The sequence below is a fragment of the Balaenoptera borealis genome (genome assembly GCF_965194805.1).
Source record: "Balaenoptera borealis genome assembly, chromosome: 4".
Lineage (NCBI taxonomy): Eukaryota > Metazoa > Chordata > Mammalia > Artiodactyla > Balaenopteridae > Balaenoptera > Balaenoptera borealis.
Genome location: NC_138861.1, coordinates 69,490,551 through 69,514,174, shown reverse-complemented (window position 1 = coordinate 69,514,174; position 23,624 = coordinate 69,490,551). Strand labels below are relative to the sequence as shown.

Genomic DNA, 23,624 nt, shown 5'->3' with positions numbered 1-23,624 from the left:
CAAAATTCTTGTCTCAGGGTCTACTTTCTGGGAATCCCAAATTAGGACACTATACCACATAAGATTGTTTGGATTTATTATGTTTGAGTAACTCAAAGCATTTGTAGGCATCATCAGTCAATAAGTATCTACCAACCGTTATGTAATTATTTAGTGTTATTATAAAAATATTACATAGCCTCTTGTAAATCTGATTTGACAAAACATTAATCATCTTATCACCTCTTTTATATAAGAAAGTAGATATTATCTACTTTCTTGAAAAGCAACTATAATCTTGTTGATGAAGTAAGATTTATATGTTTGAAACACTTGGCCAATAATATAGAGAATCTACTCCTTTCTGGGATTCTACTGATTACTGAATTTCTTGTTAACATACTAATTGGAGTGATGTCTTACTCCATATCTCCCAAAGTGATCAATTTCTGCAAAACTTTCTTCCTAAGGCTTATCTTTCGAAAGCAGGCCTTCCTGAAAGCGGTGGTTCACGTGGGAAGTTGTTCAAAACTTCATAGAAGAGGTGGGATTTCAACAAATCTTAGATAAATGTATTGGAGATTGTGAAAGTCAGTATTAAATGTTAAGTAGTATGTGCAAGGGCACAGATATAGAAGAATTAACTGTGTTTCATTGCAAAAGAGATGGTTTGGGAGAGGTGGCCCTATAACCAACTTGTTTTTTCTTGTGTAAAAGGGAAGTTTGTGTGCAAGAAAATAGTATCAATATATAAAAATGAAAGCAAGGCATTAATTCACACACAGCTTTTCAGAAATAAAATCAAGTGTATCATAATAAAAATTCTGGCATTTATCTACTGAGAGAGATTCTGTACCTGTGGTAGGTGCATAAAAGATACAGTGTATCTATTTTACAGCTGTGGGCATGATCTGATTTAATAAACATCAATGTTTTTCTTCCATTGTATTGCCATAACCAAGGATAAAGTGATTGCCATATAGAACTGGGAGAGAGCAGGTTGTATTATCAGTGAACATCTATTCTGACTTGCATGCTTGACCAATTGGTAAGAATTGCTCTAGGGGACTGATTATATAAGCTGTATCTATAACCATCTTCTGTGGGAAGTAAGGGATTGTAACAAGGAAGAGTTTATCTGTCTTCAAAGTAAAAAATCTTTTCCTCTACAATACTGTCAAGAAAAATGCTGATCATTTCCAATATTTTGTTTTATCCCTCAATTATCAGTTTAAGAATATTGGACTAAATTTGCTTTTATTTTATTTTTATTTGTCCAAATGGAAATAAACTAGGTTCATCAATAAGCTATTTTTCTGTACTAAATTTAAAAAAGGCATCAAACTAACATTATAAAATTCAGCCAGTTAACTTAAGCTCTCTTGCCTCTTTCTATACTGAAGAGTTGATTGGCTCTAGAAACTACAGATAGAATCTTTTGAAGTCTTAATATACCCCTCATTGACCCTCTTATAAATATTCCCAAGCATAATATATATCAGAAATATAGATCTGGTCCTATTAAACTGCCATTTATTAACATTAACAAAGTAACATTGCTGCCAGGAACAAAAAAGGGAACATAACCTCTCTGCCTTCTTGAAGTTTGCAAGATAAATATGTACTAATTTTAAGTGAAAGTGAACATCAGTAAACTAGACAGATTTATTAAGTTAGCTTGTAGCAAAATGAGCTTGCTCCATTTTCACTTACTTTCTGGTAGTGAATGTTTTAATCTATGGATGCCATGGAGAAATGCTACATTAGCTATAAAACAGAAAGAGGGCACTGTTCAGAGACAGAACCAATAATATTTATAGTGCAGCAAATACTTTTCAAATATTTAATGGCCCTGAATTCAAATAGGCAATATATAATTTACTAAGCTGAGAGAGAAGATTCATAAAAGACTGCTGCCTTCTCCAAATGCATAAACTTAACTTGGACATGAAATTAAGACATTAGTTTTACAGTGGTAGAAGAAACTATATTTGATTTCAAAAAGAAGGAAAATCCATTTTCATAGCACTGCTGCGCACTAGAATTTTGCACTCTGTTCTTCCCTTCGTAGTATAAGCACTTGACTTTTACTTTTGCTGCTAAGGAGTTGTAATTTTCCATCACAAATCTCTCCTCTTCTCTAAAACTGGTAGGCACAGTAGAGCATAGATCCTCACCGTGGTCTGATGAATCCATGCTACGTGCGTAACAAACGAACTGATGCTAGGAGAAGACTTGTGAGTTAAGATGCTATTGCTTGTGACTAGAAAATATCAACTTGAGAAATCTAAGAAATCTAAAACTTACCTCACACTCTCTTTCCAAATGTATATGTCGTTTATTTGCAAGTGGATACCAGATTCTGTGGGCCACATAGTTTTCGTATAAGTAGCAAACCAGCCAAAATTCACAACTTGAGATTTCATTCAAAACATCATACTTTTGAATCTATTTTTCAAATTTATTGACATTTAAAATAGGGCATCAAACTGTTGTGTTACTCTATTTTCTGAGTGAGAAAAATTAGTCAGTATAAACTGATAAGTAATCTTCTTAAAAGATGATGTAGACCATCTGATGAGCATAAGGTTTTGGAGCCAGATTGTCTTTTTTCAAATCCTGCCTCTGTTTCTTACTAAATTTGTGACTTTAAGTAATTAACTTAATTTCTCCTCCTTACACTTTCTTCACCTGTAAAATGGTGATAGTATACTTACCTTAAAGAGTTGTTTTGATAATTAAATTAGTTAATAGTAAGGGTTTCCACATAGTAAACATTCAGTTAACTGTTGGCTGTTGTTGCTATAAATGCTTCTTGTTTCAAAATTATGCATTCATTGTCATGTTTTAACATGCAAAAAAATGCAAATGATTTTGTTTCAATGTTCATTATTTTAAAATACAGCATGATGGAATAGAGTATAGTACTTGTTTTTTTTTAAGTAATTAGATATTAACCTAAAATATCAAATGAGTTTATTAATTAAACATCATATGCAGAAAACTTTTGCTTCAGTATTGCAATTATGCAATACACATACACATATCATTTAAAAATTTTTCCTTTTATTTTGCCTTTGAAATATGAGTAAAGTTATACCAGTTATTCAAGACCATCATAGATAGAGACGCTTTATACTGATTTAACAAATTCAGTATATTTATTGAGTAGCTTCTATATTCCAGGCACTTTTCTGGGTGCTGAGACACAGTGGTGAATAAAATAGAGAGAGTCCTTGAATATATACAACTAACATTCTAGTAGATTAATAGAGCATGTCGTAATTTGAGTGTTCTTGAGGAAATATATAGTTTCTATTTGAAATTTATTTGGTCTGTAATGTTGTATTTTTTTAATCACCTTATGTGGTAGATGTAATGATAACATTTATGTAGTAGATGTAATGATATGTGGTAGATGTAATAATAACATTTATGTAGTACCTACAATTACACCTGTAAATGTGAAATTAAAAATTTAAATAAATACCATCTACATCAGTTTACTAGATGTTAATTGCTTTTTTGTTTGTTTACAGGACTTTTTTAATTAAAAAGTGAGAAAATTATATATAATAATGTTACACTGATGATAGTTCGTTCCTTAATGCTCTAACCAGCAAATTCGTTTTTATGATCCTCCTACAGATAGCTTTTAAGGCAAAATTAACAAAAAAACAAATAAACAGTTGGAGCCTAGTTAGTTTAAACAGACTGTAAAGTATCTTGCCAGTGTCCACTAGAGCAAAGAATAAAGTGATCGTTTATTTCATTCTCTAAAACTTGCTTTTCCTCTAATTTGACATATTTTACTAAAACAAAACAATACATTTAGTGAGGTACTGAACAGATGTTGGCTGTGTATTATAAAGAATGGAAGGGACAGCACTCTTTATGTTTTGTTTTAATTTAATTTTAAATTTAATATTTCAGCTTTGGGTGTCATACCACACTATATACATTTGAAAGGCTACCTGTTCATTATTTCCTTTCTCAACTTTCATCTAGCTAATTTACAACCATCTTTTAAGGAATATTTATTCCTTCTGTTACTGTCTCTCAAAAGAAGCACATAAGTTCACAAGGAAAGGAGGGAAGAATATGCTCCTGTTCTTAGGAGCATATACTTTTGATGTCAAATATTATAACATTGCAGAGCTAAATTCCATTATGAATGCTCTCACCTATGAGTGAGAAAAAAGTAGAACCCTTTCACTGTACAATTAAGTATGTTTGGCTAGGCCAATGAAATCTTGCTACTAAATTGTTATAGACACGCTATGATGGATACTGAGGAATTAAGAAACAGGAGACTCCCATGAGAAATCTGCTACGTCTACAGTTTACTCTAGGATGCATAATTAATAAAACATGTGTTTTTCCTTCAAGTAGGAAAAAAGTAGCAAATAGTTTTATGTATGTCACCTTTATTTTGGTATACCTAATTCTTCTACCCCTGCATTTCTTCCAGCTCTGTCCGACATTATTGATTTAAGTCAGATGCTAGCTCCTGCCTTTACAGGTGACCAGTGTATGCCTTGTGAGTCAAAAAAAGTGTCAGAAAAGAAAGCCTGTTGTCTGGAAAGAGATCTTAAATAGATGGCTCTGACAAGAGATTCTTTAGCAAAAATCAGTGTAGCACTTTTTTTTCAAGTTAAGTTATTAGTAGTTGTTATTACTAACTTTTAAAAGGTTTTGTTTGTTGAAATCACAATCAGATATTTTCCTTGCGATCAGGCCATCAACTCATTTCCTATACCTGCTAAATATAATTTAGTGGATAAAGCACTATTGGCATTTAGAAAGTCATAGGGATAGCTGAGACTCTATTCCTCACTCAGTTGATGGAATTATTCAACAATAGTAGCTTGCACTTGAAAGATACTGGTTTAGCACTTGGGCTCTTGTGTCAGAGGCCTGGCATTGGATCCTGGGTCTGCCACTTACTATTTATTTAACTTATCTGCATCTAGTTTCCTTCTCTGCAATATGGAAATAATAATACTGCCCACTTTATAATGGTAATGTGACTATTATGTGAATAGTATATGTAAATTATTTTAAACAGTAGACCACCTAGTAATTAGTAAGCACTCAGATAATAGCTGTGCTCATTGTTTTCATCATCACCTTCTTGTTTGCCAGAGAGTGTAGCACAGAGGTTAAGAGTGCAGGCTCAGAAGTTCAAATAGCAGCTCTACTAATTGCTAATTATATGGACTCTGAACTCCTCATCTGTATAGCATTAACAACATTCTCAGCAGGGTTGTTGTGAGGATTAAATAAGATAATATAGATAAAGTATTCGGCAAATAGCCTGACATAGTGTAAATGTTAACTAAACATAAAAAATCTAAAAATAATGTAAGTTTCAACATTCTTAAGGAGCAGTTCCACAAGGATTACAAAATCTTTCTTAGCAATTAATTGTAGAAGAAATATTTTGCAGTGTACAATTGTTTAAGTAGATAGTGAGAGTTACAATGGACTCCATTATAGGGAGATAAGAAGTAGTACCTAAGCGGGATTTTATGTGCCTGTTTAGCAAAAGTACTTTGCCATCTGTAAAATTTGTCCCCTTCTCTTTTGTTCACATTATGAAATAAATCATACCAAGTTCATATTTGGAGCCATTTGCCTGTGATTTTAAAAGCATGTCAGTGCCAACATTTATTGACCAGCAGTTATAACAAGACATTAAGATAGAACCTTATAATGCCTGAGTGAATGATACAGAGTTCCTTGCCTTCAAGAACCTCTCAGTACAGTTGATCCTTGAACAACTTAAGGGTTACTCTGAGTATAACTTATAGTTGATCCTCCGTATCCACTGATTCAACCAACCATGGACCATGTAGTACTGTAGTATTTACTATTGAAATATATCTGTGTATAAGTGGACCTGCACAGTTCAAACTCACATTGTTCAAGGGTCAACTGTGCTTCCAGAAGAAGGATAGAAGGTTAAAATACCAAGGGCCAGGAGAATAGTAAATGAGACCATATAAATGAAATTAACTAGAATAGATATTAGCAAACTATGGCCAAGAGATAAACATCCAGTGGGTTGTTTATGTATTGGCCCATGAACTAAGAATATCTTTTACATTCTTAAAGAGTTGTTTAAAAAAAGAGAGAGAAGAAGACAACTGTGTGACACAGCTTGTATGTGGCTCACAAAACCTAAATTATTTACTATCTGGCCATTTGCAGAAAGTTTGCCAGTCTCTGGACTGGGACATTGTGGAAACCCTCCTCCTCCATAAACTATGTTGGAATTATGCAGTTATTCATTATGGAGCTGGAAAATAAAGTAGTGTTCATGAAGGAATAATTTAGAACCTAAAGATAGGGTTTGGCTTAACTGGGATATAAGGGGTGAGGCATTCTAAGTAGGGGCTACAGAGTGAGTAACAGTTGAAAAATAAATATAGGTGTGGAGTATATGAAGTAAAATGAATAAACCACTGTGAAGAATATGGTTAGCATGTAGAATTAGTAAGACACAAAACTAGAAAAATGTTATAAAGAACACATTTTTGGAGATTAATCCCTTGTTAGTTGCTTCATTTGCAAATATTTTCTCCCATTCTGAGGGTTGTCTTTTCATTTTGTTTATGGTTTCCTTTGCTGTGCAAAAGCTTTTAAGTTTCATTAGGTCCCATTTGTTTATTTTTGTTTTTATTTTCATTACTCTAGGAGGTGGATCGAAAAAGATCTTGCTGCAATTTATGTCAAAGATTGTTCTGCATGTGTTTTCCTCTAAGGGTTTTACAGTATCTGGCCTTACATTTAGATCTTTAATCCATTTTGAGTTTATTTTTGTGTATAGTGTTAGGGAGTGTTCTTATTTCATCTGTTTACATGTAGCTGTCCAGTTTTCCCAGCACCACTTACTGAAGAGGCTGTCTTTTCCTCATTGTATATTCTTGCCTCCTTTGTCATAGATTAGGTGACCATAGGTGTGTGGGTTTATCTCTGGGCTTTCTATCCTGTTCCACTGATCTATATTTCTGTTTTTGTGCCTGTACTAGTTTTGATGACTGTGGCTTTGTAGTATAGTCTGAAGTCAAGGAGCCTGATTCCTCCAGCTCTGTTTTTCCTTCTCAAGATTGTTTTGCCTATTTGTGGTCTTTTGCATTTCCATGCAAATTGTAAGATTTTTTGTTCTAATTCTGTGAAAGATGCCATTGGTAATTTGATAGGGATTGCAATGAATCTGTAGATTGCTTTGGGTAGGATAGTCATTTTCATAATATCGATTCTTCCAATCCAAGAACATGGTATATCTCTCTGTTTGTGTCATCTTTGATTTCTTTCATCAGTGTCTTATAGTTTTCTGAGTACAGGTCTTTTGCCTCCTTAGATAAGTTTATTCATAGGTATTTTATTCTTTTTGATGTGATGCAAAACATACAAACAGCTCATGCAGTTCAATATCAAAAAAACAAATAACCCAATCAAAAAATGGGCAGAAGATCTACATAGGCATTTCTCCAAAGAAGACATACAGATGGCTAAAAAGCACATGAAAAAATGCTCAACATCACTAATTATTAGAGAAATGCAAATCAAACTTACAATGAGGTATCACCTCACACACTTCAGAATGGCCATCATCAAAAAATCTACAAACAATAAATGCTGAAAACGGTGTGGAGAAAAGGGAACCCTCCTACACTGTTGGTGGGAATGTAAATTGGTACAGCCACTATGGAGAACAGTATGGAGGTTCCTTAAAAAACTAAAAATAGAAATACCATATGATCTAGCAATTCCACTCCTAGGCATATATCCAGAGAAAATCATAATTCGAAAAGATACATGCACCCCAATGTTCATTGCAGCACTATTTGCAATAGCCAGGACATGGAAGCAGCCTAAATATCCATTGACAGAGGAATGGATAAAGAAGATGTGGTACATATATACAATGGAATATTACTCAGCCATTAAGAAAAAGAAAACCGAAATAATCCCATTTACAGCAACATGATCTAGAGATTGTGATACTGAGTGAAGTAAGTCAGCCAGAGAAAGATAAATATCATATGATATTGCTTATATGTGGAATCTTAAAAAATAAAAAGGTACAAATGAACTTATGTACAAAACAGAAATAGAGTTACAGATGTAGAAAACAAACTTATGGTTACCAGGGGGTAAGAGGGGGAGGGATAAATTGGGAGATTGGGATTGATATATACACACTACTACATATAAAATAGATATCTAAAAAAATAAAATAAAATAAAATAAAATAGATAACTAATAATGAACTACTGTGTAGTAAAGGGAACTCTACTCAATAATCTATAATGTCCTATAGGGGAAAATGATCTAAAAAAGAGTGGATATATGAATATGTATAACTGATTGACTTTGCTGTACACCTGAAACTAACACAACATTGCAAATCAACTATATGCCAATAAAAACTTTAAAAAAAAAGAACACATTTTTGGAAATTTATAGCAATGAATCTAAAGACCTGAAATTTATTCAGATGAATTGGTATTAGCATCTTAACTTTATCAAATGCCAAAATCTACATAAGTAAGGATCTTAAATCTACTTTCAAGAGATTCGATTGACATGTATATGATATTTTTGGTGTATATTTTCTACTAATGAATTCTGGGATTTTGTTTGTTTTTTGTTTATAGTTCCAAAAATCATATTTATATTATTAATCTGGTTATTATTATCTATGCTATTACTGAATACAAAATATTTTCTGCTCTTTGGCTAGTGAATCTAGTTCAAGTTGGTTGGGATATTTGGAAGAGTTCTACAAAGTACCCTAGTACGTAGTAGCTCCTCAGATTCCTAAGCTATTCCTCAAAATGTTGTTTTCTTTTTTTCCTTACTGAATGTCACTGTGGGTTTTGTTGTGCCTTTCTCTTGTACCAAGTGATGATAAAAATTTTCAGTTCCAACAATAATTCACAGGATCTTAAGAGCTCTGGTGAAGACTGACAGAATAATGTTTAGTCAAAAGTAAAGTAACTTGACTTCTTTCAGCTTCTGGTTTTTCTCATCAATAAAATTAGGATAGCCATTTCTGCCCTCACAATGCATAAAGTTGTTAAGTGACTCAAAATATTCACATTACTTAATAATTTGTTTTTAATACTATTAAAACCATAATTCAAAAATTAAACTGATTTGGGGCTATTATCTTAATTCTCTGGCTTCATTTTTCTAATTTGTAAAATACTGGCTGGGGCTAGATATATAAAAAGAACTTTCAGACCTAGAACCCTGGGAACATTAATTATAAGGTATTTACTAACTATCTGATTTAGATTGACTGATTTAGATTCATTTTAAGTATTTTATTTTTTTAGATATGCAGAGCTGGATCCATAGAACCTAGTAATAGGCATCAGTCAAAAATATATTTCTCAAGAGCAAATGGATAACATTTTCCACAAGAAATTTGATGGTAGTCAAACTGTTATGCTTTGTGTTTCTAACTTCAGCTTCTCTTAACAATTCTCCCTTTCTCTGCCTTTCACTTCTATTCTTGTCTATTTTTAATCTTTTTATACTAGCTCCTTTGAAAGCATTTAAAAGGAACTTTTTGTTGGTAAACAAGTATACTGAAAATCACCACTTATTCTAAGCTTCCCTAAGGCAGAGATCAGTTCCTCCCTTGTAACATATTCAGAATAGTACCAGCAAATCCAGTTTCTTTGAGGATTAAAGAAAATGATCTACTGGATGACTATTCACATAGTATATGTTCAGTAACTGTTAGGTATTATGATTGTTATTAGTTATCTCTGTATTCACAGCTCTGAGGGCCTCACACATAACAAATGCAGTCAGTGGATCTAATATATAAATATGCATATATAGTCTAGTACTCTCTGAGGGGACTCTGCCTTTGTTTTTTATGTAGCAACTCTAAATGCCACATGGTTTTTACATAGTGGTGACAAATCATTATGACAAGGGTACATCCTAGATGAACCAAATGTGATGTTGACTTTAACTGTTATCAATAATAACTTTGAAAATTACTATTTTCACTAGAAGCTATTACCAATAGATTCACAAAGGAGTCAACTAATAGCACCATTTTATTTTAAAAGGCTAAATTAACAGTTTGAAAGATTTTACAGATACATCAATGGAATGGAAAGTTAATACAAAATAAAAGGCAGTCTCATTTTCTGCAGCATCTATAGATATTGTATTGAAGTGCTTAAATTATAATGGGGCTAGTAAAAGCATTTTATGAATTATTGACATTTTCAATCTACGCACTCCAGGATGAAATTCATTAGGAGGTGATAATTTTGGAAACACATTATATAAAGCCATTGTAATACAAGGTGCTTGAGTGGCACTTTTTTCACTGATGCATGGGTATCATTTGAAAAACATAATTTAGAAGCTGAGCTGCAGAGATTACCTTTGTCTTTCATTAAATAAAGGATTAGCACTTTGTTCACTGAAAGAGACAGATGTCTGTCAGAATTTTTGATATGTAATATACCAAAAAATTAATGAACTTCATAGATCTTTTTATTTCTGTTTATTAAAGTGCTTCTGTATTTTCTTGGTGGATGTGAAATGGAAGAAGAGAGAATTTTCTCTGCTTCAGAATAATAATTAACAGGACATGAGGTATTCAGAACTGGTTTGTTTCTGGTGATAAGAAATATCTCGTTTCCTTGGCCAAGAAATGAGGAACCCATTTTTTCTATTATTTTATCTTCTCTGGAGATATGCTTTGCATCACCATTCTCAGGCTTGATAGCACTGAAAAGTATGACATTCAGTTCCTTGCTTTGAAAATACCACAGCGCAATTCATCATTGCATAGAGGCGTAAGAAATATTAATTGAGCTCTTTCTGTGTGCTGGGCATTGAAGATGCAGTGATGAATAAGATCAAAACTTGGATTTGAATTCCAGCTCTGCTACTTATTAACAAAAGATCCATGCATCTTTGTGCCTGTTTTGTCATTTGAAAAGTTAAGATAATGAGAATATCTACCTCATAGGGTTGTTGTAAGATGATTAAATTAGTATCATATGCAATATGTGGCATGTGGTACATACTTAATTAATGTTAGTTTTTATAACAGACACAGTGCCTGACCTTAGGGAGTTTCCATTTATGTTATTTTTCTCCTCTAAAGTACACTCCTGCTTGGATTTGGTGACAGAAAGGAAATGGAGAGCAAGAACACAACAAACTGTGTTTCACTGAGTTTACATGTTGTGAGAACCAGTGTATGATATTAGACAAATGACAGGACTCTGCCACCTACCAGTGTTGACCTTGGTCAAATCCTTTTGAGTTTCAGTTGACTTTTCTCTGATATGGTAGTAACTAGCACCATATCACAGTGTTGTTTAAAGAATTAAAGCAAGTGAATTATATGAAAACATTTTGTTTACTTAGAAAGTACTATACTGATATAAAATATTATTGTGAACTTTTGGTTATCCACTTATAGATGATTTTGTTTGTAGATAATGCACTGGCAAATTTTCATCAAAGACTGATTTGTTTATTACTTACTTAGTTAGCCTTTCTGCCATCTCCTTAACTGCCCAACTGGCCTGTGATAAGTGTACCCAAATGTATTTTAATAGTCTAAGCCAAATGTAACCAAGAAAATAATTCTGTTCAAAATACTACTACATTTCAATGATAAAAATATTTGTTTATAAATTATTTAATATTTCATTACTATCCTATGCTACTCATAAGTATCTTTTTATTTATATATTACAGAGATCCAGAGGCATCATTGTATTATAACGTTCTACTCATTTGGAACCTTTAAATCATAGATAGAAAATGTGTTGTATGACTTGCAGTTTAAAAGAAAAGAAATTTTAAGCTACATTAGAATTAGAGACAATTTCATAGTTCTTAGTTGTAGCAATTTAGTTCTAACAATTTTTGGCGTGCAACAATTTTATTTCTCTGTAATTTGCAATACAACTTGAAAAAACTTGGCAATGCATGCATATGCTCTCTCATCTATACCTTTTCTAATTAAGGAACACAATTCAAAAGTATTGCATATAGTACAAATATGGACAGAACTAATATAGAACTAATAACATCTTATTTTTCTAAACAATAACATGACTATATTATATCTATTTTATGAACTGTTGGGGAATGAAGGGAAAATTTACTATTCTTTTTTTTTTTTCCTGTTTCTTCCTTTTATACAGAATACAATTACCCTTAGTCTGAATTTGTCATTTACTCTAACCACAGGATATAGCTTGAGATGTTAAGGGGGACAAAGGACAACAAGGAAATCACTTTGAGGAAATAGATAAATATATTTATGGAGGTTGAATGGACAATAAAAATAGTTTGGGGGTTAAAAGTGAAGAGAGAAAAGGAGAGAAACTAGTTCCAAGGAAGTTTGGACATGAACAACGGCAGCTATAATGTGGAATTCAGGATATCGGACCAGGCTGAAGACAAGAGGTCCTGAAGAAGGCCTAGCAGAGTTGTCATCATACAATTCATTTATTTATGGTCTCATAACAGAGAGGAGTAAAGGGAGTATTTTCCACTTGTGTTTTTAGATTGTCACAGGCTGTTTTATAGCAACAAATTTTTCTTGCCAATGTAACCCTCAGAACCATTCATATACTTTTTCTTCTTTGCCTTTTTTTTTTTCGGTCTGGTTTTACATTTAATGAGTTGAAGAAACAAACTGCTTATAAATTTTACTTTCCTCCCCATCCGTTAAAATATTCAAAGACATCATGCAGATATGCATTGCATGTATGAATCTATATAACAAGTCCAGATTCTCTTTTGCCACGTTTTTCTTTTTACTACAAGCTTAAAATATCGAGAAGCAGAATTAAGCACCTCTATGTGGATTTTGTATTAATTCAATAGCTGTTCATCAAGTATGTATTATGTGCCAGGCATTGTGAGCTTGTGAAGGATACAGTGGTAAGCATGTTTTCTGTATACAGGCAATTTGTTTGTTTGCATGTTTTTTGTTTTTTTTTCAGGTGAGGGAAGCTTCTAGAATCAGAATTAGATGATGGACAATCACTGGCCAATCCTAAATGTTACTAAGCTTTTCAGTTTCGAATCATGTTTGCCTTGCCAGTTTTTGTTATGGGAGTATGATTTGTGTGTACTTACTTCAACTAAAATTATAGGATATTTTACTTTAGTCTTGAAACTAGCAAATAAATGATGAATGGGCTACAGCCAGTCATGACATAGGCAAGACCATAATAATTTTCTCCGAAGTACAACTGCCTAATAAATCTTAATTTTGAGTCACCAGCAGTACCAGAGGCACACTTTACTTATGCTACAGTTCATGCCAATTTCTTCACATTAGACCAGGACCAGAGAATTAAAAGTTAAATTTTACCTAATGACACTTGAGAAAAAAAGAGGTAAAAGTTGTTTGAAAAATAAAAATGTCCATTAAATTGTAAGATAGTATTTATACACTATAATAAATATCTTATCAATACTTTTTACCGTATATGCCATCTTCCTCATTAAGTATTTGTTGGAGAGAGAAATACTAATCACCAAGAAGTTAGGGCAATTGCAATCTAAGTTGAAGAATTTTATGTGGAATACGACTAAAGTTGTGTGAGTGTACATTTTATGTTGTAGAATATAAATACCTTCATATATAATCCAAAGGATATATATTTAGAGCTATTTCAAGGAACGAAATTAGTTCTAGAAATCCCTTTATAGGCTAGTGCTTGAAAAATGTCAGCTTTAGTGTAAGATTCCACTCCCAACTTCATTGTAAAATGGGCCTCAAGTCCAAACTTTTGAGACTATTCATTAAAAAAATTTTTTTTTGCACTTTTGAAATCACATTTAATTCATTATTTTCATGGGCATTAGTATAATCTTTTATGTTACTTTTTTGAACAGTTGGCTTTTGATTAAATAATTTTTTTTAACATCTTTATTGGAGTATAATTGCTTTACAATGGTGTGTTAGTTTCTGCTTTATAACAAAGTGAATCAGTTATACATATACATATATCCCCATATCTCTTCCCTCTTGCATCTCCTTCCCTCCCACCCTCCCTATCCCACCCCTCCAGGTGGTCACAAAGCACTGAGCTGATCTCCCAGTGCTGTGAGGCTGCTTCCAACTAGCTATCTATTTTACATTTGGTAGTGTATATATGTCCATGACACTCTCTCACTTCGTCCCAGCTTACCCTTCCCCCTCCCCGTGTCCTCAAGTCCATTCTCTACGTGTGCGTCTTTATTCCTGTCCTGCCCCTAGGTTCTTCAGAACGATTTTTTTTTTTTTTAGATTCCATATATATGTGTTAGCATACAGTATTTGTTTTTCTCTTTATGACTTACATCACTCTGTATGACAGACTCTAGGTCCATCCACCTTACTACAAATAACTCAATATCGTTTCTTGTTATGGCTGAGTAATATTCCATTGTATGTATGTGCCACATCTTCTTTATCCATTCATTTGTCGATGGACACTTAGGTTGCTTCCATGTCCTGGCTATTGTAAATAGAGCTGCAATGAACATTGTGGTACATGACTCTTTTTGAATTATGGTTTTCTCAGGGTATATGCCCACTAGTGGGATTGCTGGGTCGTATGTTAGTTCTATTTTTAGTTTTTTCAGGAACCTCCATACTGTTCTCCATAGTGGATGTATCAATTTACATTCCCACCAACAGTGCAAGAGGGTTCCCTTTTCTCCACACCCTCTCCAGCATTTATTGTTTGTAGATTTTTTGATGATGGCCATTCTGACCAGTGTGAGGTGATATCTCATTGTAGTTTTGATTTGCATTTCTCTAATGATTAATGATGTTGAGCATTCTTTCATGTGTTTGTTGGCAATCTGTATATCTTCTTTGGAGAAATGTCTATTTAGGTCTTCTGCCCATTTTTGGATTGGGTTGTTTGTTTTTTTGATATTGAGCTGCATGAGCTGCTTGTAGATTTTGACGATTAATCCTTTGTCAGATGCTTCATTTGCTAATATTTTCTCCCATTCTGAGGGTTGTCTTTTCATCTTGTTTATGGTTTCCTTTGCTGTGCAAAAGCTTTTAAGTTTCATTAGGTCCCATTGTTTATTTTTGTTTTTGATTCCATTTCTCTAGAAGGTGGATCAAAAAGGATCTTGCTGTGATTTATGTCATAGAGTGTTCTACCTATGTTTTCCTCTAAGAGTTTTATAGTGTCTGACCTAAGATTTAGATCTTTATTCCATTTTGAGTTTATTTTTGTGTATGGTGTTAGGGAGTGTTCTCATTTCATTCTTTTACATGTAGCTGTCCAGTTTTCCCAGCACCACTTATTGAAGAGGGTGTCTTTTCTCCATTATATATTCTTGCCTCCTTTATCAAAGATAAGGTGACCATATGTGCATCGGTTTAACTCTGGGCTTTCTATCCTGTTCAGTTGATCTATATTTCTCTTTTTGTGCCAGTACCATACTGACTTGATTACTGTAGCTTTGTAGTTTAGTCTGAAGTCAGGGAGCCTGATTCCTCCAGCTCCATTTTTTCTTTCTCAAGATTGCTTTGGCTATTCGGGGTGATTTGTGTTTCCATACAAATTGTGAAATTTTTTGTTCTAGTTCTGTGAAAAATGCCAGTGGTAGTTTGATAGAGATTGCATTGAATCTGTAGGTTGCCTTAGGTAGTATAGTCATTTTCACAATGTTAATTCTTCCAATCCAGGAACATAGTATATCTCTCCATCTATTTGTGTCATCATTAATTTCTTTCATCATTGTCTTATAATTGTCTGCATTTAGGTCTTCTGTCTCCTTAGGTAGGTTTATTCCTAGGTATTTTATTCTTTTTGTTGCAATGGTAAATGGGAGTGTTTTCTTAATTTCACTTTCAGATTTTTCATCATTAGTGTAGAGGAATGCAAGAGATTTCTGTGCATTAATTTTGTATATTGCTACTTTAGCAAATTCATTGATTAGCTCTAGTAGTTTTCTGGTAGCATCTTTAGGATTCTCTATGTATAGTATCATGTCATCTGCAAACAGTGACATCTTTACTTCTTTTCTGATTTGGATTCCTTTTATTTCTTTTTCTTCTCTGATTGCTGTGGCTAAAGCTTTCAAAACTATGTTGAATAATAGTGGTGAGAGTGGGCAACCTTGTCTTGTTCCTGATCTTAGAGGAAATGGTTTCAGTTTTTCACCATTGAGGACGATGTTGACTGTGGGTTTGCCATATATGGCCTTGATTTTGTTGAGGTAAGTTCCCTCTAAGCCTACTTTCTGAAGGGTTTTTATCATAAATGGGTGTTGAATTTTGTCAGAAGCTTTGTCTGCACCTATTGAGATGATCATATGGATTTTCTCCTTCAATTTGTTAATATGGTGTATCACATGGATTGACTTGCATATATTGAAGAATCCTTGCATTCCTGGGATAAACCCCATTTGATCATTGTGTATGATCCTTTTAATGTGCTGTTGGATTCTGTTTGCTAGTATTTTGTTGAGGATATTTGCATCTATGTTCATCAGTGATATTGGCCTGTAGTTTTCTTTCTTTGTGACATCTTTGTCTAGTTTTGGTATCAGGGTGATGGTGGCCTCATAGAATGAGTTTGGGGCTGTTCCTCCCTCTGCTATATTTTGGAAGAGTTTGAGAAGGATAGGTGTCAGCTCTTCTCTAAATATTTGATAGAATTCTCCTGCGAAGCCATCTGGTCCTGGGCTTTTGTCTGTTGGAAGATTTTTAATCACAGTTTCTATTTTAGTGCTTGTGATTGGTCTGTTTGTATTTTCTATTTCTTCCTGGTTCAGTCTCAGAAGGTTGTGCATTTCTAAGAACTTGTCCATTTCTTCCAGGTTGTCCATTTTTTTGGCATATATTTGCTTGTAGTAATCTCTCATGATCCTTTGTATTTCTGCAGTGTCAGTTGTTATTCTCCTTTCTCATTTCTAATTCTATTGATTTGAGTCTTCTCCCTTTTTTTCTTGATGAGTCTGGCTAATGGTTCATAATATTGTTTATCTTCTCAAAGAACCAGCTTTTAGTTTTATTGATCTTTGCTATTGCTTCCTTCATTTCTTTTTCATTTATTTCTGATCTGATCTTTATGATTTTTGTCCTTCTGCTAACTTTGGGTTTTTTTTGTTTTATTTTTCTTTCTCTAATTGCTTTAGGTGTAATGTTAGATTGTTTATTTGAGATGTTTCTTGTTTCTTGAGTTAGGACTGTATTGCTGTAAACTGCCCTCTCAGAAGTGCTTTTGCTGCATCCCATAGGTTTTGGGTCGTTGTGTTTTCACTGTCATTTGTTCCTAGGTATATTTTGATATCCTCTTTGATTTCTTCAGTGAACTCTTGGTTATTAAGTAGTGAATTGTTTAGCCTCCATGTGTTTGTATTTTTTACAGATTTTTTTCCTGTAATTGATATCTAGTCTCATAACGTTGTGGTCAGAAAAGATACTTGATATGATTTCAATTTTCTTAAATTTACCAAGGCTGGATTTGTGACCCAAGATATGATCTATCCTGGAGAATGTTCCATGAGCACTTGCGAAGAAAGTGTGTTGGTTGCTTTTGGATGGAATGTCGTATAAATATCAATTACCTCCATCTTGTTTAATGTATCATTAAAAGCTTGTGTTTCCTATTTATTTTCATTTTGGATGATCTGTCCATTGGTGAAATCGGGGTGTTAAAGTCCCCTACTCTGATTGTGTTACTGTTGATTTCTCCTTTTATGGCTGTTAGTATTTGCGTTATGTATTGGGGTGCTCCTATGTTGGGTGCTAATACAATTTTTATATCTTCTTCTTGGATTGATCCCTTGATCATTATGGAGTGTCCTTCTTTGTCTCTTGTAATAGTCTTTATTTTAAAGTCTACTTGTCTGATATGAGAATTGCTACTCCAGCTTTCTTTTGATTTTCTTTTGCATGGAATATCTTTTTCCATCCCCTCACTTTCAGTCTGTATGTGTGCCTAGGTCTGAAGTGGGTCTCTTGTAGTCAGCATATGTATGGGTCTTGTTTTATATCCATTCAGCCAGACTGTGTCTTTCGGTTGGAGCATTTAATCCATTTATATTTAAGGTAATTATCTATATGTTTGTTCCTATTACCATTTTCTTAATTGTTTTGGGTTTGTTATTGTAGGTCTTTTCCTTCTCTTGTGTTTCCTGCCTAGAGAAGTTCCTTTAGCATTTGTTGTAAAGCTGGTTTGGTGGTGCTGAATTTTTGTAGCTTTTGCTTGTTTGTAAAGGTTTTAATTTCTCCGTCGAATGTGAATGAGATCCTTGCTGGTTAGAGTAATCTTGGTTGTAGGTTTTTCCCTTTCATCACTCTAAATATGTCCTGCTGCTCCCTTCTGGCTTGGAGAGTTTCTGCTGAAAGATCAGCTGTTAACCTTATGGGGATTCCCTTGTAGGTTATTTTTTGCTTTTCCCTTGCTGCTTCTAATATTTTTTCTGTGTATTTAATTTTTGATAGTTTGATTAATATGTGTCTTGGTGTGTTTTTCCTAGGGTTTATCCTGTATGGGACTCTCTGTGCTTCCTGGACTTGGGTGACTATTTCCTTTCCCATGTTAGGAAGTTTTCAACTATAATCTCTTCAAATAATTTCTCAGTAACTTTCTTTTTCTCTTCTTCTTCTGGGACCCCTATAATTCGAATATTGGTGCAGTTAATGTTGTCCCAGAGGTCTCTGAGACTGTCCTCAATTCTTTTCATTCTTTTTTCTTTATTCTGCTCTGCAGTCGTTATTTCCACTATTTTATCTTCCGGGTCACTTATCCGTTCTTCTGCCTCAGGTATTCTGCTATTGATTCCTTCTAGAGAATTTTTAACTTCATTTATTGTGTTGTTCATCACTGTTTGTTTGCTCTTTAGTTCTTTTAGTTCCTTGTGAAACGTTTCTTGCATTTTCTCCATTCTATTTCCAAGATTTTGGATCATCTTTACTGTCATTATTCTGAATTCTTTTTCAGGTAGACAGCCTATTTCCTCTTCATTTGTTAGGTCTGGTGTGTTTTTACCTTGCTCCTTCATCTGCTGTGTTTTTCTCTGTCTTCTCATTTTGCTTAGCTTACTGTGTTTGGGGTCTCCTTTTCACAGGCTGCAGGTTCGTAGTTCCTGTTGTTTTTGGTGTCTGCCCCCAGTGGCTAATGTTGGTTTAGTGGCTTATGTAGGCTTCCTGGTGGAGGGGACTGGTGCCTGTGTTCTGGTGGATGAGACTGGATGTTCTCTTTCTGGTGGGCAGTTCCACATCTGGTGATGTGTTTTGGGGTGCCTGTGACCTTATTATGATTTTCGGCAGCCTCTCTGCTGATGGGTAGTGTTGTGTTCCTGTCTTGCTAGTTGTTTGGCATAGGGTGTCCAGCACTGTAGCTTGCTGGTCATTGAGTGGAGCTGGGTCTTGACGTTGAGATGGAGATCTCTGGGAGATTTTCACCATTTGATATTACGTGGAGCTGGGAGGACTCTGGTGGACCAATGTCCTGAACTGGGGTCTCCCACCACAGCGGCACAGCCCTGATGCCTAGGTGGAGCAGCATTAGCCTGTCGTCCACACAGTTCAGAATAAAAGGGAGAAAAAAAAGAAGGAAAGAAAGAAAAAGATAAAATGAAATAAAATAAAATAAAGTTATTAAAATAAAAAATAATTATTAAAAAAGTTTATAAAGTAATAAAAAAAAAAGAAAGAAAGAAAGAAGAGAGCAACGAATCCAAAAAACAAATCCACCAATGATAAGAAGCGCTAAAAACTATTCTAAAAAAAAAGAAAAAACAGAACAACAACAACAACAAAAAAGGACAGACAGAACCCTAGGACAAATGGTAAAAAGCAAAGCTATACAGACAAAATCACACATGGAAGCATACACATACACACTCACAAAAAGAGAAAAAGGGAAAAAAGTATATATATCGTTGCTCCCAAAGTCCACCTCCTCAATTTTGGATGATTCATTGTCTATTCAGGTATTCCAGAGGTGCAGGGTACATCAAGTTGATTGTGGAGATTTAATCTGCTGCTCCTGAGGCTGCTGGGAGAGATTTCCCTTTCTCTTCTTTGTTCACACAGCTCCTGCGGTTCAGCTTTGGATTTGGCCCCGCCTCTAAGTGTAGGTCGCCTGAGTGGGGTCTGTTCTTCCCTCAGACAGGATGGTGTTAAAGTAGCAGCTGATTCGGGGGCTCTGGCTCACTCAGGCCAGTGGGGAGGGAGGGGTACAGAGTGCGGGGCAAGCCTGTGGCGGCAGAGGTCGGCATGATGTTGCACCAGACTGAGGCGTGCCATGTGTTCTCCCGGGGAAGTTGTCCTTGGATCACGGGACCCTGGAGGTGGTGGGCTGCACAGCCTCCCGAGAGGGGAGGTGTGGATAGTGAACTGTGCTTGCACACAGGCTTCTTGTTGGCTGCAGCAGCAGCCTTAGCGTCCCATGCCCGTCTCTGGTGTCTGCGCTGATAGCCACGGCTCGCGCTCGTCTCTGGAGCTCCTTTAGGCAGCACTCTTAATCCCCTCTACTTGTGCACCAGGAAACAAAGAGGCAAGAAAAAGTCTCTTGCCTCTTCGGCAGGTCCAGACCTTTTCCCGGACACACTCCCAGCTAGCCGTGGCGCACTAGTCCCCTCAGGTTGTTTTCACGCAGCCAACCCCAGTCCTCTCCCTGGGATCCAACCTCTGAAGCCTGAGCCTCAGCTCCCAGCCCCCGCCCGCCCCGGCGGGTGAGCAGACAAGCCTCTCGGGCTGGTGAGTGCTGGTCGGTACCAATCCTCTGTGCTGGAATCTCTCCGCTTTACCCTCTGCACCCCTGTTGCTGCACTCTCCTCCATGGCTCTGAAGCTTCCCGCCTCCACCACCTGCAGTCTCCACCCGGGAAGGGGCTTCTAGTGTGTGGAAACCTTTCCTCCTTCACAGCTCCCTCCCACTGGTGCAGGTCCCATCCCTATTTTGTCTTTGTTTTTTCTTTTTTCTTTTGCCCTACCCAGGTACGTGGGGAGTTTCTTGTCTTTTGGGAGGTCTGAGGTCTTCTGCCAGCGTTCAGTAGGTGTTCTGTAGGAGTTATTCCACATGTAGATATATTTCTGATGTATTTCCGCCATCTTGAAGCTCCTCTGATTAAATAATTTTTAAGGTGCTTAGTTATGCTTCTTCTAGTTGTCAGTCTGAACTCAGGTTTGTTAGTAATCTAGCCATAGCATGAAGTGCATCTCTTAGGTAAAGCTTTTAACTGACCTATAATGAGGCATACAGTCCAGTGAACACTACAGTTACTTGATAAAGATCCATAATTGAGAATGATGATAAATTTTAACAGTATGAGTATCATAGAGTTTTTTTAAGAGTCCTAGAAATATTGTTAAAGATAAGATTTGTAAATTAATGAGATAAGGAATCTTAAAAAGATAACCCCGTTTACAACTTCCTAAGCATAACTTTTCATATATACCATTTTTGTTTTCTAACACGTGTGATACTGAGCTTTCAAAAGAAGTCAATGGAGAGAAATGAGTGTGAATTTGCCCACTATTGAAGACATGAGCTTAGGTCAATGCACAAAAATCTCACCTAAAAGTAACTATCCAAAACGTTATTTCTCCCTTGTTTTAAAAATTTCCTGTAGTTTTATTTATTGTGCATAGTAGCTCAATTTATCCCTTCCACTGAAATTATCTTAGATTTGTATCACTTGCAATCTGTGATTTTTTTTCAAAGTTTGCATTATGAACCCCTTCTTTCCTGACTCTTTCTCTCTTTTTTCCCATTGATTCTTTTTTTTTTCTTGTTGTGATCTAGGCAAATTGTCTCCAATGAGACAAATGTTTATAAGATAAAGAAGATGCTGCTTGATGAGTTTCATGAATACGTTATAATTTCCCTGAATTTTCCCTGACTTGTATTAGTCAATATCTTAAAATAATAATGGAATCTAATTTGAAAGATACATAACCATAATGTGTTTGAGGATACTAATTTATTCTTTTAAGAGTTTGTTGAAAGACTCACTTAAGAATTTCAGAAAAGCCCAGGGGAGGTGGCTCATTATTTATATTAACCTTTGGATACAGATTTTTCTGAAAGACAGTATTTTTCCACAATAATATAAAATATCGTTGAGTGGGAGGAATAGAACTTTCTTCAATAAGGATTCTAAATATGTTTATTCAGAATGAGAGCATTCCCTGTTAATGTGTCACCCCATGAAGTACATTTCTCATAATACTGACAAGTTATAGAAAATATTAGGCCTTAGGAAATGAATTACAGAGTAGTTTCTTCTGAAGAGATCAATTCTTGAGATGGGTAAAAAGCAAGACTATTATGTTAAATAGTGATATAAACTATAATATTTAATAAATGAGACTATCCCAGCTATCTGAAAGCTTTCTATGTATGGTTACCAACCTGTCTTTCCAATGGAAAATATTTGTGTTATTATTATGAATATTGTATTCCCTATGTCTATAATTTGGAATGGTATGTTTATTCAGTCTTAGCTTGATTAACTTTTGCCTTATTTTTTCCAAGTTTGTACTGTATTTTTAAGCTTATAATGTGATTGTTTCTTAAAAAATAATTTTATAGAGGAATGGGTTTTTTAAAAAAACATAATGTTCAATAAAGCAAGTATGAGTGAAATAAATTATTTACTTTCAGTTTGGAAGAGGTGAATAAAAAGTGCTTGGCCAATATCGTACCATTAATCTATTCTCTTTTCTCCTTTCTCTCTTTACTTCTCTCTCTCCAATAGAAGTGGAACAAAAAGGTAATTAAATACCTTTCATAAATTATATACTATTTATAGGCTAAGTTATTTAACAGTTTAACATCTAGTTAAAATAATTTTGTTATTAATTCTTATCTATTTTATGAAAATTTATTTACTACTTCTGCTGCTCAACTTCACTTTAGTCTGTTGTACTGACCAGTGCTGGTTTGATTTTTTTAATCCTGAAACAGTTTAATAGTGTAAAATTTTCAACCGTGCATTCTATTCCTCTTTATTTAAGCAGTTAGAAAAACGGTAGATGGTTTTGGATAGTAACTACTTTAGATTTGTTTTTATTTCTATACTAGATAATTTTCCATAGCTCTGGTGTGGTTCCCCTGTTCCTTTAATTTTTAACTATTAGGGGAAAAGGGGAGATGGTTTTCTAAAATACCTTAAAATAAATTGCCTTAGTAACCAAGGGCTGATTATTAACTAACATAAAGTTTATATACAATTTTGACAATAATACCTCCCCATCCTTTATAATTATAGACATCATATTAGAATCCTGAGAAATTCTTCTAATAATCAATTTTATTATTGAGTATAATTTGATGATGGCCCTCTATCCTTGCTATGGAAGATTTTGATAGTTAACTTTTCCCCTAAACTTTTCATTTTTCCAAAATTAAAACTTTGGGCATTATAATAATGTACTTTCCTTTTTAATAATCTGTAAACCCTAGCTGAGTTTCATCTTAGATTGTTTTCCATTGGATGTAGGTTTATAGTTGTTGTTAAAGAGCTAATCACTAATACCAAGAGAATAATACTTTAATCATTAAAATATGGGTCAACATCCAAATTTCTTGTGATTTCCTAATTTCTCCTCCCAATACACTTCTAATCATTTCAAACATAACAGTGGACTGCATGATT

At 34.5% G+C, this 23,624-nt stretch overlaps 1 protein-coding gene across 2 annotated transcripts in view; it reads left to right on the top strand.

Annotated features, from left to right (window-relative positions):
• Nucleotides 1-23,624, top strand: part of ADGRL3 (adhesion G protein-coupled receptor L3) — a 563,380-nt gene that overhangs the window by 222,196 nt on the left and 317,560 nt on the right. The window contains exon 1 of one of the 2 annotated variants that reach the window (XM_082390060.1): nt 22,732-22,739. The exons of the other annotated variant lie outside the window; for it this stretch is intronic. The gene's annotated coding sequence lies outside the window, so the exon portion shown is untranslated. Of the gene's footprint in view, nt 1-22,731; nt 22,740-23,624 lie in introns of those variants that run through there. 2 annotated transcript variants of the gene reach the window in all.